This window comes from Panthera leo, chromosome D4, assembly GCF_018350215.1.
Source record: "Panthera leo isolate Ple1 chromosome D4, P.leo_Ple1_pat1.1, whole genome shotgun sequence".
Classification (NCBI taxonomy): domain Eukaryota; kingdom Metazoa; phylum Chordata; class Mammalia; order Carnivora; family Felidae; genus Panthera; species Panthera leo.
In genome coordinates this window covers 17,471,617-17,485,801 of record NC_056691.1, presented here as the reverse complement: position 1 = coordinate 17,485,801, position 14,185 = coordinate 17,471,617, and the positions used below count along the sequence as shown (strand labels likewise).

At 41.5% G+C, this 14,185-nt stretch overlaps 1 long non-coding RNA gene across 1 annotated transcript; it reads right to left on the bottom strand.

Moving 5' to 3' along the window:
• Positions 1-384: 384 nt before the first annotated feature.
• On the bottom strand, positions 385-12,318 carry LOC122205439. Its single transcript, XR_006196051.1, has 2 exons — positions 12,245-12,318; positions 385-474 (listed from the first exon to the last, which is right to left on the bottom strand). It is a non-coding gene; the product is annotated as an uncharacterized LOC122205439 (long non-coding RNA).
• Between the last annotated feature and the right edge of the window lie 1,867 nt (positions 12,319-14,185).

Genomic DNA, 14,185 nt, shown 5'->3' with positions numbered 1-14,185 from the left:
GCTTAACCGACTGCGCCACCCAGGCGCCCCTAGACTATGAGCTTTTAAAAGATATTGCCTTTGCTCCCCTGGTTCAAGAATTATATTGAATTCACATTCATTAAATAGCCACAAAGTACACCAGGCTGTGTCATATGGGACGTGAGTGTCTTTCAGGTGAGGACACTGTTTCCAGGAGCCCTTGGCCCGTGATATTTCTGCGTATCTAAAACATTTTTTTGTGAAGCTTCAACCCCAACTCACCCTACTATTTTTAGATGGATCATAACGCGTGCCATCGGTTAGCAATGATGGTTTTTTCCTCTTAATAAGGAGATAGCAGTTGTATATGCTGTTGCCAGAGAAGGTAGTTCAATTTTTACTGTCAAAGGGGCCAAACACCTACCTTTTATGAAGCCCATTTCCCTTTGCTTTTGAATGTCCCCATGCCCTGAAAGTCGGTGTGACAGCCAACCACAGTTAGGTATATTCTTCCTGCAAGGGTAATGAGAGTTATACTTGTGATGGCAAATAATAATAAAAAAATAATATAAGAATGAAGGGGATGATGATGATGATATCGATAGCGTCTATTGGTCTACTCGATTTTGGTCTACTCAAGCCTCCCTATTTTGGTCTACTCAAGCCTCCCTTCCCACCATTCTTTAGGTAATTGCACCTTCTATCCTTTGGGAATGGCTGCCTCTCTCCTCATACAGATTTAGTGAGTGTGCCAATTACGCCGTGCAAGAAATTCATGCGCATGCGTGTATTCATATACCTCAGAGACTGGCCCGGCCATGATCAAATGACTCAAATCAGAACAACCTGCGTTTTAGGAACTTACGGTTTTGCCTTCAAGGACACTGGAAGACACTTCACAGACACTGAGAGGAAAATATGTTCTCTCTTTCTCCTGGGGTTGCTAAACTGAGATTATGAAGATTTACAGTTACCTCCGGTCATGTCCATCCCCATCTAGTCACTCATTTGCAGTGGGGATCGATCATAAAGCAAATGGACATTCAGAGAGCAGGGGTGACACTCTCAGACTTCCTGGCATCTCGAAGGCCAGTTCTTTGCCTCGACACACCATCCTAGTTCCATGACACACGAACCGGTATGTTCGACTTTTTCTTAAGCTAACTTATGGATCAATTGACATGGCTGCCATTGTTATCAAAATCTAATTTAGTGCTCTGTATCAGAGATTGCAAACTTGCAGCTTCGTAGGCATGTCCAAATTCCACGTTATGAGTGCCAGGACACCATTATAACCATTATTCCCAAAGTATGTAACACATTGGATAAGAATCATAAAAAGATCATTCTTTTTGTCCATGGGCCTATTTCAAATGCACTAATGCAAAGAAAATACATTTTGGGGGATTGTTTCATCAGATTCTCCGGGAAGATTTTAATGGGCTAGCCATACACAGAACTCTGGCCCCCTAGGTAATGAGGCCATTCCTATTGTCAAGTCACGGAGAATAAGAATAGGGAGGGTGATTCCCTAAAGAGATGCTGGGTAGACCAAGGAAATAAATGGATCACTGCAACAGTATCATTTCACTTATTGTTATTCTCGTCCCTATAAAGTAAGATCTACTTTTATTTTTGTAGATAAAACAAAAACAGAAACAGCCTCACAAAAGTTCAGTCATTTGCTCTAGCAACCCAAGTAGTCAAGAAAAGTTGGATTTCAAACTCAGGACCATCTGGTTCCCAAACTCCCTCTCTCTTTCACCATGATACTGTCCAGGAGGGCGATGGCAAGAGGTGCCAAACTTCACTAGTAGCTGATTGTCCCTGGTGGCGGAAGCAGAGAAATTGTCATGTGGCGGCATGGTGGTATAAAGTCAACCCGGGGGAAGAATCTGCTTATCAGATTTAGAACCAATCATCTAAATCTCTGTCCAGAAAAGTGACTGAGGTCACTACATGAAAGAAGGACTTTAAACTGGTGCCTATGAAGACAGACATGGAGAATAGAGGAGCAGTGAGACTAGGTCATCAGATAGATGGTTTCATACCAAATTAGTGAGGAGAGTGGGTAAAGAAAAAGAAGTAGGATGACTCTGGACAGCCCCTAAGGAATTTAACTCAGGAGGCAAGTTATAAGCACTTCTCTTCCTAAGATAATCCTAAAAGGTTATTTCCTTTCCTAGTAGTTCCTAAAGACGCTCTAAGCATTCATTTCCCACCAGAGTCAAGAGTGATCATCCAAAAGTGTTTTTTACCATATTTAACCAGGGATTGAGCCCAAGACCCACAAATCAAAATGTTAGATTTCTAGTTGCCGGAGGCACAAGAGTAACCTGTGAAGGCAGTCAAGCCACCAGGGCAATAAGAAGTGGGTGGAAGAGGTGGGGCAATGGTTGTTTGCCAATTGGTAGGGCAGTGGTCCTATATTTTAAGGCACCGTAAGACCATTCTGGGTGTTTTCCTGCTGATTGGAGGCTTTGGCTCTACCCTTTTCCTCATGAGAGCCAGGAACCAGCAGCTACTTTTCATTGCAATACCTTACTTCCTGCTGCCAGGCCTCTTGGGAGTCTGGTCTACCCCAGGTTAGACTAGATAGAAAGAGGTTAGAATCAAAACACACAAATGTTCAAATGTGTCCAAAGTAGGTTCTTAATGTTTTCTAGACATGAAGGCATTTCTCTGATGTTTGTTCTCATTAAACTTGCCTTTTTCTCTTTTGCTCAGAATACCTGTCTTCATATTCACTAGGGGCTGAAGTTGAACAAAAGGCTTACCCCAGATGTTCGTGCATATCTCTGCTTGTGTACTTGAAAGGAAAACCTTCTAAAGGAAGCATTCTCTACCAGGTCAAGCCATGGGAGGAGAAAATAAAGTCTGAAAGGTTGAAATGAAAGACACAGGTATGGGCAGGTGCCCGAGGGAAGAGTTAGGATAAGAGATAGAAAGCGAGTATGTTGGTTACAGTTAGAGAGTTGGTATAGGAAACAGGTCATGCCTGAGTGGATTAGAAAAAATCAATAATGTATACAATCTGGTAATTATAAAGCAGAATCCGGGATGCAGGAAAGTATCTAGAAACCACGTTTCTAGGTGTTAAGTGGGAGCGAAGAGGTACAGGTATTACACCAGAGCCATGATATTTTATGAGCTGAGCTGTGGACAACCTGGTGTATGAGCCCCCAGTGCACTTAAATTCTTGATGTTCCTATACGTCTCCCAACCCCCCCCCCCCCCCGTCAAAAAAGGTGGATGAGGCCAAATTGGATTAGATTAGAGTGGATTGGACTAGACTGGATGGAATTGAATTGAGTTGACCTCCAGTGGCTGAAGAGACAGGCAGTTCCCAATAACCAAAACCAGAGAGTCAGAGAAGAAAAATCATATAACTTTCCACACTCTGAGAACAGGTTGGAAGGGGAAAAAGAAAACATTTGATTTCTTAATCACAAGATTTGGCCCCAAGCGTCTTGTGTTTAATGTCTGAAAAGACTATCTGGTTTGCCAACTTTCTGTTTTGCACGACTGCCCAAATGGGTTACAGCTGTTCAGTTTAAAAGCTCCTGACTCTAAACCAACTTCATATCTTATTCTTATGATTTGAATGCCACATGAATCGTTATGTACTTTTTCGGGGGAATTTCATATCTTCCCTTTCAGAAGGGACTGAAACTCTTCTTCAATGAGTTGACTCTTCCTCAATGAGCCAGAGTTGTGCATGTCCCCAAATGCACTCTATGACTACAGGAGCAAGTCATGGAATGATGACCCTTTAAGGCTTCCATTTCTAGTGCCTGCAGAGACGTTTTCCCCAGGATCTCAGAATATGTCTGCACAAGGACAATCCAACAATATGTCCGGGAATAAGCTGAGGTTCACCAAAAATAGAATGGAAAAGATTTTTCTGGTTTAGCAAAGGTTATTTTTGCGTTTCTTCTTTCACTTTCTGCTTCTTTGTCCCTATATACAGAAGTCATCTGAGGTTTCCTTACAAGTCTTATGAACTTGAGATGTCTCTACATGGACCATCTACAATACGAGTAATGTTAGAGCTCACTTGGGCAGGAGACGTGAAGTTTTATGGATCACATACAATCGAATACATCCAGAAAGAAAGGAAGACTAGAGCAGGGAATTTATAAAGTCCTGTTCCAGGGCCAGGAACTGAAGAGATGCTGCTGGAGAGGTCATCTGCAGTAGAATGTAGGATTAATTCTACCCTAAAAGTTATTTTAATGGCTATCAGTCCATTCCAGTAGCTTGGTAGACAAATGAGGTAAAAAAGCATAGGAAACTCAGATGTGTGGGAAAGCCAATATCAACAGAACCAACTGGGTGGCATCATCATCTAGGTCTGTGTATGGATTCAGGACTCTTGCCAACTTTTTGAAGGATAAATGCCAGAAGCAAGGAAGGCCGACTGCCCCCACAATCACTTTTTTGGATTCAGAATAGGGTTCTAACTAGAACTAGCAATAGAAACCCAAAGAGAAAACCACAAGAGGCAGAAGGCAGGAGCAAGGTCTTAGTGTTCATACTGATGCTGCTTAATCTAAAGCACAAATAAACAGGATTAACATACCAAAATTTGTCCCAGGATATGGATGTCAGCAAATGACACTGGATTCTATGTAGCATCCTTGGAACATTCAAATCCCGCTTGAGGAGGGCCAAGGATATTCATAATTATTACCAAGACAGGAATTGGCATTATAGGTCATGGGCATTACGGCACCAACTCTGAGCAGTTAGAGAAGTCAGGGACAGCAAAACAAAGCAGATGCTGCTACTTAGCTCGTTCCAAGTGCTGTGATGTAGATCAGCATCGAGGAAGAAACAGTTAAATATTAAGGAAGCAGCAGACATCCGAATTTAATACTGTTTATCTTTTAAATCAGTGATTTTCAAAATGTAACTTGCATAAGAATCATCTGAGGACCTTGTTAAATGTCAGATTCTGATGCCGTAGGCCTAGGGGAGGGCTTGAAGTTCTGTGTGTTTGAGAAGTTTCCCGGGGCTACTGCTGCCGCTGCTCCACAGGCCACACTGAGAGTAGGAAGGGTCTAGAACAACTCTGGCTGCTCGTTAGCTTTAAACAATGCTGACGCCTGGATCCCATTCCCAGAAACTCGGACTCCATTGGTTTGGACTGGGGCTTTGTGTTTGGGTGGTCTAAGAGCTCCCCTGAAAAATTCCTTTTAGGAATCCATTTAGAGCCACTTCAGTTCTCCCATGGATATTAGCACAATGCTCTTCTTTATCTCTTTTAGTTTTTAATCCTCCCAATAAGTTCTCTATTCATAGTCCCAGGGGTTGTAAGTATTCAAAGGGCTAGGCACTCTGGGTGTTTTTTTCAATCATGAAACATTTCAGGGTAATACATCTTGTTTAATTCTTTGTTCAGAAGTGATAACATTGTGTAACTCAGAGATTTTTTTTTTGTTTGTTCACTTTTTTTGACCTCACTGTAAAAAGAACCTTTCAAAGTATTTTCTCAGAGTAATAGGTAGATGGAAAATTTGTATGTTCCCATTCTCTTACAAACCATTTCTTGCCTTCAGCAGTCTTCCTACAGCCCTCTTCTGTTGTGTTCATTTACTCGGGCTGCTTGGATTGTGTCCTAATGATGTGTTTGTTCTCTCATTACCCTCATAGGCTCCAGCCAACTCCAACAGCACATTCTTAGGAAGTTGATGTCTTTGTTTAATTCCGCATACTTCTCCTCCTAGAGCAAGAGGGCAGATGAGGACAGCTATCGGTTACGAGATGTGTGGAACACATAGATAATCTAGCACTCTATTGAGAAAATCGGCTGTGTGAAGAAGATCCAGTAACTTTCCACTTCCATCATCCATTCTCTTAAATCTTGCTCCTTCCCAACCCCCCCTCCCCCGCCTCCTCCAACCCCATTCCACCCCTACTTTCTATCATCCCAGAACAGAACGTTTACATCATTTGAAAGGTCGGCTTCTGAGGACTTTGATTCTCTATTAGGCTGATCTTTTTTTCTTATTTGCTGTTGTGCTGTAGCATTCCAGAGGCAATTTTATCCTAGACACTATGCCTACCTACATCTGGGGTGGGCTGCCACCAAAAGGATTTTGGTTTTGGCCTTGGAGTGTGAACAGCTTGGTTTCCCCTAAGCAGAGATGAGTGAAAGATAAGTGTGGTTTTCTTTACAAGATTGTTTTAAAATATTTAATACAAAGATCTAAGGTTTTTTCTCAGAGGACCTTTCAGCAATGTTTTCCAGACTGCACATATTCCTCATTAGTGGGTTGTGAAATAAATTTGGTGATTCTTGACCAGCACTGTTTTTAATAGATGGGAAGAATGGAGAAGAGAAGGCAAAATATCAGAGAATATCTCACATTCGAAGTGTAAGGGTAATCTTTTTCTTTCTTTCTTTCTTTTTTTTTTTTTTTTGACAGAATTCCCATTTCAATTATATAACTACAAATTGTATTACTGTGAGCTGTGTTTAAAAAGATTGAAAGCCACTGTCCCAAAGCGATCATCTGTCAGCCCACCTTTATTCACAATCTTCCCCAAACTATTATAACCTAATGATAATTTATTATGATTTTAAGATCTTCAGATAAGACGTCAGTCTGCTGTTTTGGCACAAAAAAGACAATCTGCACAAAAAGAGCCCTCTCAAGATGAAAACCTCTAATTTCCTTTTTTTTTTTTAAATTTTTTTTCAACGTTTTTTATTTATTTTTGGGACAGAGAGAGACAGTACATGAACGGGGGAGGGGCAGAGAGACAGGGAGACACAGAATCGGAAACAGGCTCCAGGCTCCGAGCCATCAGCCCAGAGCCTGACGCGGGGCTCGAACTCACGGACCGCGAGGTCGTGACCTGGCTGAAGTCGGACGCCTAAACGACTGCGCCACCCAGGCGCCCCTCTAATTTCCATTTTTAATCATATTGGAACATTGGATTTTATTTGGTTCACTTTTGTGCAGTCTCCTCCTGGTCTATCAGGCTTCCTAAGCAAAGACCTTTTTCTTTTCTTCAGTTTACATTTATTTTTCCCCAAACACTTCGAGGCCCTCTTTAAAGTTTTTTATTTTTATTTTTATTTATTTTTTATTTATTTTTTTTTGAAGCTGCTGTGTCCTTTTTAGGAGAAAGGAAAGATCAATGGCTCTTAAAATCAAAGACTCAAAAGGAACTGAATTCCCATAGTTCAATAGTGTTCTGGACTGCCACTATCCCTGGGAGTTCACAAAGCCTTCCCAGTGGATAGAATAGTTTGAAGGGAATCAGACTGGGTCTTCACCCTTCACATATTTTCCTTCCTAAAACTGAATAGACTGGGAATATATTACAGTCAAGCCATCCCATGTACAAATGCCCTCTTCCACTTTACAAAAGAGGCATACAGTCCACTGCGTCTTAATATGGTACACTGCGCCAGGGCGTTAAAAACCCATAAGACACCAAGTGAATTCAAAGCACTGGTCCAGGTCTGGGAAAGTGAATGACCCTAATGACCGAGTAACAAATGTATGTGCCTACCAGGTAGTTTCCAAGTCATGCTTTTGAAAAATTGAAAAGGCAAAACTCTGTTGTTGGACTGTAGATCATTAACAATAATTTTTCAAAATATATCACGGAACTTGTGACAAATAGCTCGAGAGGAGCTCCAAAAAATTAGAAGGACCTCTGAGTATGTGAATGGGGCTTGCCAGTTAGAAGGTTTTGCTTTAGGCTGAACAGATAAGGAACCAGCTATTACATTTGGACAGCCCCAAGTTTCAGATAAGAAGGACTTTGCTCTAGGGTCTTAAAACTCATGTTTAGAAGGTAAATTGAGAAAATGGCTAAGAATATAGAACAAAGAAAAATATGAGAGTAAAGAAAATCGACAATAAGGATTTATCTAGGAGGCCCAATGTCTATCTGATATAAGTTCTAGAAAGACTGAATAGAGAAAACAGAAGGGAAAATTTCAAAGAAACAGAAGCGATTTTCTACAGCTAAAGAAGAACATGGATATCCACACCGAATGGGCCTCTTGGGTGCCCAGCTGAATGAATGCGCACAGCCCCCCAGATGCACCATCATGATATTTCAAAGGATCAAAAATAAACAAAAGATCCTAGAAGCTTCCAGCTCAAACCCAGGCCCCCACAACCAAAAAGCAATGTGTCCCATAAATGACTAAATGCTAGAAAACTAAACAGGCTGTTGTCAATGTTCTGAGAGGACTATATTCAGCCAAACTATCAATTCTGTGCAAAGGCAGAATAAACATATTTTGAAAAATAGAAGATCCAGAAATCTTCCCTCCTAGTATGCTTCCTAGAAAGTAATTTGAAGACATGTTGTGACATTGTAATTTATAATAAGAAATATATATATGGTCTTTGTCCTTGTTTCTGGCACAGATTTCCAAAACCCCTGACATTTCCTAAGTGAGGAGAGGATAAAGGTATCTCCTTATGTAAATGAGGTGACTTCTGGAAAGCACTTAAGGAAGGGGAATGGTTGGCAGGAGAATCAACCATGTGGTTAGAGGGTTATAACTTTGAGTTTCGCCCCCCTGACTTCATTCCAGGGAATGAAGAGGGGCTGGAGGTCAAATCACTTGCCAATGGCCAATGATTTAATCAATCAAGATTGTGTAATGAAGTGTCCCATAGAAAGCAAAAGAAAAAAAAAGACGTTTGGACAACTCCTGGGTTGATGAGCATGTGGAGATTTGGGGAAATCGGCATACCTGGAGAGGCCACGGAGGCTCCACACCTTTCTCCCACACCTTTCTCTGTGCAACTCTTTTATCTAGTTATTCCCGAGTTGTATCCTTTTATAATTATCTGGGAATCTAGTAAGAGAAATGATTCTCTGCATTCTTGGAGCTGTTCTAGCAAATGAATCCAATTCCAGGAGGAGGTTGTTGGAAACTCTGATCTATGGCCACTTGGTCAGAAGCACAGGGGACAACCTGAACTTGCAATTGAGTTCTGAAGTTGGCAGCGGGGGTCGGTGGGGAGGCCTGTGGGCCTGAGCCCTTAACCTGTGGGATCTGATGCTCTCTCTTGATAAACAGTATCAGAATTGAGTTCAATAGTAGGATATCCAGCATGTGTCAGAGAATTGTTTGTTGGTGATGTGTGAGAAGCTATCCCCCCCTTTGTCCGCCACACACACACACACACACACACACACACACACACACACACACATTGGAAATTGTCTCAGAACGTCTTTTACACTCTGGGTAACTGAGAGAGTAAACCCAGAAAGAAGAAAACATGACATCCAGGAACACGACAAATCGAATCCAGGAGAGCAGAGAAAGGAAGAAAGTCCTGATATGGTGACTTTGAACAGAAATAGAGTAAACCTCAGATTCTAGGAGATCTCTTTGGGGGTGGGACGGGTAAAATGTTGAAAGGTTTCCAGTACCTCTCGACCTTTCTCATATCATGGCACACACACAAAAATGATACTATATAATATATATCCAGTACACTGAAGTAAATGAAGAGGGTGTATGCCCCTGAAGGCCAACCGATCTATGTGCCTTGAGCCTTGGGCCCGCCTGGCTGACCTGAGGGCTAAGGGATCAAGAACCTGGCTGACCTGGAATCCATTCTTGCAATCAGTTGCTGGGAAGCTATAAATTACACAACGTGATTAAAATCTTGGTATGACTTGGTAATAAAATAAGATAACGGGTGGCTTATTTTCAAAGAGAGAGAGAATCCAGTCAAATTTTGGGCTGGAATAATTATTTTGTAGTGACATTGACCCATGGAGGAAAAACATTACCATTGTCAAGGAGAGGGTGTAAAATGTAAATATTCTTAATATTGACTGTATTTTAAAGAAAAGCCAGCTAATGGAGGTTGAGGGATGAAAGAGGCTGAGGATCATGGAAAGAGGACTAACGACTTTATTTTATGAATTCGGAAGCTAAGATGTATTGTCCGTTAAAGGGCGAGCCTTCCCTCAGATGTCTGCCATCTACTTCAGTTACTGGGTTCTCAAGGAAATGAAATATCAGGCTTTCACCCTTGGGATGTCCTTGACTGAGAGAGAAGGAATGTGAAAATCAGTGCTACCTCCAAGGCACCAAAGGGTGAAAATTAAAAGCAACTAAAAATGGCATTGGAAAGCTCCCAAGAAATGAAGACATGAGAAAGATTTCATATTTCTGTTGCCAAATTGCTATTAGGAATTCAATAAATGCTAAATGCTGAGAGAGAGGTTGAGAGTGAGAGAGAGAGAGAGTCTGTGGTCTATTAAATAAGAACCAAAAAAAATAGGTTTAAAAATCCCCTTTGAAAATTCATGGAGGGACTATATAATACGGAGAGAGGTAGGAGAGACGATAAAATAATTAAATCCTCATGATTCATGGCAGGAAGTCAATAGGCAATGCCTAAATTTGATAAATCCAGGAACTGTATCATAAGCATATAATTTAGCATATAGAGTAACCACTAGAAGAAGTAAAAACTGAAGAACTTTTCCACCGTGTCCCCAGTACCTAGAACAGTGACTGGTTTACTGTATATACTCAATAAACATCTGCTGAACAAATGAATTGGCTGAATAATGGGCAATAATGAGGAAGGGAAGAGGGAATTTGATACTGATGCTTACGTGCTTTATAAGCCTGAGGGGTTTCGTTTAGGTGCCTCTTTCCTTGCAAACAGAACTCGTATTTCTACTCCTCAGGGAACGCGATCCCATCTCTAACTAAGGGGTAAGTCCTGATTAGTCCAATGAAAGATAGGTATTATCTCTGCTTTAAATGTCTGGTAGAATTCTCCAGGGAAGCCATCTGGTCCTGGACTCTTATTTGTTGGGAGATTTTTGACAACTGATCTAATTTCTTCGCTGGTTATGGGTCTGTTCGAGTTTTCTATTTCTTCCTGTTTGAGTTTTGGAAGTGTGTGGGTGCTTAGGAATTTGTCCATTTCTTCCAGGTTGTCCAGTTTGTTGGCATATAATTTTTCATAGTGTTCCCTGATAATTGCTTGTATTTCTGAGGGATTGGTTGTAATAATTCCATTTTCATTCATGACTTTATTTATTTGGGTCCTCTCCCTTTTCTTTTTGAGAAGCCTGGCTAGAGGTTTGTCAATTTTGTTTATTTTTTCAAGAAACTAACTCTTGGTTTCATTGATCTGTTCATTACCCATGGTAATTCTATGCCACCAGCCAGTGATTGAATTAGAGGATGTCACGTGGCTCAGTTTTGTCCAATGAGATATTAAGGGAGGATTCTTAGGAGACTACTTGCCTCTTCTTTCTCTCAAAGTTATCCTGAATTTGATGCCTGGCCTGACAAAACTATCTCAACACCAAGAGGGAGCTAGTCTGAGGGGAAAAAAAGCCAACGTCCACACAATGGCAGGGCATGGAAAGAACCTGAGTCCTTACGGAATGTCAGCGAGCTCACAGTTCAACCATCTCTCAACATGATTTATATGCAAGATAATAAAATTTCCTTTTTGTTCCAACTAGTTGAGTTGGGAGCTACTGTCATTTGTTCCCAAGGCATAACAACAGATAAAAGTCTCTCAGCATTTTTTGGTAACAGTAAACATATGCCTGTGTTAATGTTTATGAAAATAAAAGATAAAATGAAACTGCATAATTTCATCCTATTACAATAGAAGAGTATTTTTAAAGATCTGTGTTTAAATTGTCATGTCCTCCCAACTTTGGTGGCCAGGTTTTCCAGCCCCAGTCGTCCTCTCCTCTATTTTCACTCTGATTCTTGTTTTCCAAGACAAATTTTACAAAAGCTCTTCTCCTCCAGTCTGATAACCTCAGAAATTTCACAATAAACTCTAGTTGAAAGGGGAGACCTCTTCCTGGAAGCATAAAGGAAAGTAGAGAACATGGCTACATTTGCCTATTTAGTTTTCTTATCATGGCATTTGTTCTTTCAACAAAGTGTGAGACAAAGTCAACAGCTGAGAGGGAATGGAACATAATGAGCGCAAGATACGAAGCAAAAGGAAAAGACGTAAATGAGTCATCTCGAGGACGAAAGGAAATAAATTACAGATGTAGAAGGAGTTTGAATGGGATATTTCCTATTATTTCAGAACTTCACTTAGAGCCCCAAAGCTGAGAGAAATTGAAGGGTCTGCTGGATACTTGTATGAAGAGTCTGCAAAAAGGTAGCAAAATGGCCTAGTAATCACGATGTTATACAGCCTATATAACCATGGTCTGAGAATTCACAAAGGAGGGTTGTTTGGAAAGGAATCTAGAGAAAAGGGGTTTAGAATGAATCAATTTAGGTTACCTGTACTGCCTTCTCTATAGACAGTAGAAGGTTTGGAGGGCCCCAAGGGAGCAATCAGAGGGCATCTTCAGTAAATAAAATGCAGAGCTACGGTTGCTTGCTTCTTGCTTTCACCTGTTCATGATGAGAGCACAAGAAAAGAGCTCAGTTAGTGGAATCATCCTGAAATGGGCTGATCCAACAGACCAAGCGTTGTGCCGTTTGCTGCAGGGTGAGTGGTCATCAAAGCGGGGAGTCAGATATGAAGATTCTTACAGCATTTTTGATGAAAGAGTTCTCTCCCTTTTTTTTTTTTTAACATTTATTTATTTTTGAGACAGAGAGAGACAGAGCATGAACGGGGGAGGGGCAGAGAGAGAGGGAGACACAGAATCGGAAGCAGCCTCCAGGCTCTGAGCCATCAGCACAGAGCCCGACGCGGGGCTCAAACTCAGGGACCGCGAGATCGTGACCTGAGCTGAAGTCGGACGCTCAACCGACTGAGCCACCCAGGCGCCCCAAGAGTTCTCTCCCTTTAAGGCACAATGAACCCAAGGTTTAAAAGGCTGTTTACTTATCTCTTGGGAAGGTGGTGGAGAAGGTGGTGGGGTACGGAACCTGAGGTGGTAGGTTTCTCTCCACTGGGGGAGGGGGTCACTACAGACAACAGAAAAGCCAGCAATTTGAATATCTGACCCGACAGAGGTCAACTGACAGACAAGTGACAACTTCCGTCAGCCTTAGCTGAGTGAAAAGTTCTTTCCTGATCTCCAATTCATTCATCCTCTCTTGATCTTGAGGCTTCCAGGAGCCCAAACACACCTAACAAGGGTTTGGGTTGGGGTGGGGGTAGAGAAGAGAGAAATGGAGAAGCAAAGTGAAGAAACATTGAAAATGTGCACTCTGCTCCTCTTAACCCACTGAACATCCTCCTACTATGGGTTAGTCCTGAGTTGGGGAATAGGAGAAACTTTGAACTGGGTGATAAGCTTGAGTTGTAATTTAGACTGGACTACACTTTTTTCTTTGACATCAGAATGTGTCTGTTTATGGCTGAAAGTGGTCAGGCAGCATAGAATATGCCTAAGATGCCATCCGTGGGCAAGGAAGAGAAATCCTTGTCACTGAGCTGGAAAGCAATGGCTAGAGAAAAGTAAGGAACTTCCTGCTTTGTCCCTGGAAGTAAAAGCCTATTCATTAAACCTGTCATACTCAGTGAAGGTATTGTGACAGAACTTCCAGACAGCACCCATTTTGGGCTTCTAGTCACGGCTTTCAAGTGATGCCAGTCGGCCATATTGTGATTTCCACTGCTCTCCCCACCCCCACAAAATATTCTGCTCCTCCAGTATAGACACAGAAGCGAAAAGAAGTACGTTGGCTTTGACCAATGTTCAGATTTTGCTATATGAATACATAAGAAGGGAGTGAGGACAAGTGAGCTGAAGGTGTTTTCAAGAAAGTAACTACAGTGAGTGATTAGGAATGGAATCCAAGTGCTGTGAAGAGGAAAATAGAGACAACAGGAGGAATAGAGAAAAGGAGGCAGAGTTATGGGGCAAAGGCATGGACAAGAACTGTTAACAGTTTAGGAAACTACTAGAAATAACTGTTAGAATAAGTTACAGTGTCCAAGAATGATTCGTTTGACATGGAAACTTCAGAGGCTATGCAGCTTATGATGGTGGCAAGATTTAGGATGAGCTCGTTGGATGACAAGCCATGGGAGATGAGGCAGTTAAGTAACTAAGTGGTTAAAAGTGTAATTTTGTGGACTGGTTAGAACTGGTTTCAGTATTAACTTTAAAAGAGTCGGACCAGGTTTTCAGTTTAACCCAGTTTGATCCATGCTGAACCAATAGATCTAACCCTTTGTAATTGTATACCTCATTGGTTTTATCCACCATGAACTAAATCTGCACCTGTTTTGCCTAATTTAAAAATAATTATGTTAAAGTATGC